Source organism: Sander vitreus, chromosome 5 (assembly GCF_031162955.1).
Source record: "Sander vitreus isolate 19-12246 chromosome 5, sanVit1, whole genome shotgun sequence".
NCBI classification, from domain to species: Eukaryota; Metazoa; Chordata; class Actinopteri; order Perciformes; family Percidae; genus Sander; species Sander vitreus.
In genome coordinates, this window is record NC_135859.1 from 37493480 (window position 1) to 37495979 (window position 2500).

The 2500-nt window shown below is 40.9% G+C and overlaps 1 protein-coding gene across 3 annotated transcripts in view; it reads right to left on the reverse strand.

Moving 5' to 3' along the window:
- The window catches only part of entr1 (endosome associated trafficking regulator 1), a 16175-nt gene that overhangs the window by 13263 nt on the left and 412 nt on the right, over window positions 1-2500 (reverse strand). The window lies entirely within an intron of this gene.

A 2500-nucleotide genomic window follows, 5' to 3' on the forward strand; every position in this document is an offset into this window, starting at 1 on the left:
AAAAAAAATAATTTTGACCCCAATGACCTTAGTAATTATAGAATTACCATCTCTAAATTATCTTTTTTGTCCAAAATCCTAGAAAAAGTAGTTGTCCAGAAGATTTCCTCTTTCCTTAATAGTTTTAATATATTGGATAAATTCCAATCTGGCTTCAGAGCCCTCCACAGCACGGAATCTGCCCTACTCAAAGTGTATAATGACATATTACCTACCATTGACTCTGGATCATGTGCATTGCTCATTCTCCTAGACCTCAGCGCTGCTTTCGACACCATCGATCATGGCATTCTTATTGATCGCCTGGAAAATGGAGTTGGACGACAGGGCCCTGTCTTAAGCTGGTTTAAATCATATTTGACAGAAAGAACTTTCTCTGTCAAACTGGGTACTAAGTTCTCCTCTCCAGTGGGTATTAAATTTGGCGTCCCCCAAGGATCAGTTCTTGGCCCCATGTTATTCTCCCTATATATGCTGCCCCTTGGTTCCATCCTTGAAAAGCTTAACGTAAATTACCATTGCTATGCTGATGATACACAGCTGTACTTACCCATCTCCCCTGGTTGCACTTCATCATTTAACATGTGTGCTGTTTGGAAGACATTAAATCCTGGATGGCAGCAAACTTCCTCCAGTTAAATGAAAAGAAAACAGATGATTTTATTTGGATCCCCCACCTCTATAAACAACCTGAGCAACGCCCTTGGTCTTCAAATTTACAGTGCAAGGTCAGAAACCGAGGTTCTGTTGTTAAAGGTAGCTTTTACCAGCTTAGAACAGCAGCTAAGCTGAAATACTTTTTATCTAAGAACGATCTCGAGACAATCATTCATGCTTTTATTACTTCACGTTTACACTACTGCAACTCACTATGCACAGGCCTAACCCAATATCATTTAAACAGACTCCAATTAGTCCAGAATGCTGCTGCAGGACTCCTCATGACCACATAACTCCAGTTTTAGCTGAGCTTCATTGGTTGCCAGTGAAATTCAGAATCGATTTTAAAGTTTTACTTTTTTGTTTTTAAAGCCATGGTCAAGCCCCCGCCCCGTATATTTCCGATCTCCTGTCCACCTACTCTGCCGCCAGGTCACTCAGGTCCACAAGCCACCAACTCCTCGTCATCCCCCAGACACGCCTAAAAACCAGGGGGGACCGAGCCTTCTCTGAAGTATTCCCCCAAACTCTGGACTTCCCTCCCACCTCATATCAAATCATGTAATACAATTACTAGTTTTAGATCAAATCTGAAGACGCATTTTCACTCTCTTGCTTTTTAACTAGGGTCGGGCATCGAGAACCGAGTCCTACTTGGAATTGGTTCAAAGATTATGATTCCAGTGGAGTCGTTTCTTTATTGGAATCGTTTGGAGGATTTGGTTTCAAATCCGACCATCACTTCCCAATTTAACATGCCCAAGTTTTGGTTTCCAGAGCGACCAGGCGCTGGTTGTGTTGCAGCCTTGGAGCTCAGTAAGCAGCGCTCCAGTCTGGCTTTATTTTACGTTGAAAAAGCCGTAAAACTGCAACAACCATTGAATCAAAATAAAACGTTCCTCTTATTTGTGAAAATAGGCACGTGACCCGTTTCAACTCCACCCTCAAAGAATCAGAATCAAGAATCAATGAGAACTGGAATCAGAAGGAAGAACTGGAATCAGAAGGAAGAACTGGAATCAGAAGGAATCAGAAGGAAGAACTGGAAAACGATGCCCAGACCTACTTTTTAACTCCCTTTGATTTTATATTTCATTTTGTTCTTTCTAAGTTTCAGAGTTATGAACTTCTTCTTACCTTTTTTGTATTTACATACTGCTCCATTGCTGTTTTTTTTCTCTATGTTACTTTATTTAATTCTTCCTCTGTTTAACGTTATTCATGGTAGCTTGGACACTTGATTATGTATCTTTAAGGCATACTGTTTCTGCCTTCCCTGCTCTACTTGTGAAGCACTTTGGGTCAAATGTTGTTCGTTTAAATGTGCTGTACAAATCAAATTGACTTGACTTGACTAGTGACCCCCACTGGGTAAGTGTAAAATCATTACCTCCCAGGACTCGGTCCCATGTGCTGCATGGGGAGTACCAACTCCTGCCCTCCGGGAGGCGCTATAGGGTCCCAGACTGCAGGAAGAACAAATAGAAACACTCATTTGTTCCTCTGTCAATATCTCTGCTGAATCAACACAGGAGGGCAAAGAAGTGATAGTTCCCCCTATTTTTTTACTTTTTATCTATATGTTTATGGCTATTTAATACCACTCTTGCAGGGCAGGGCCCCCCTCATATTAATTAAGTATCTATGTATGTCTTCTTGATGCCTCTATGTTTTTTTAGCTCTTGTTTTTAGGTTGTTGTGTTGTATTTGTTGCTTGTATTTGTATTGCAAGACAAATTTACGTGTACACGGACAATAAAGTGCTATCTATCTATCTATCTCTCTCTCTCTCTCTCTCTCTCTCTCTCTCTCTCTCTCTACCTGTTTTGGAGGTATTTAC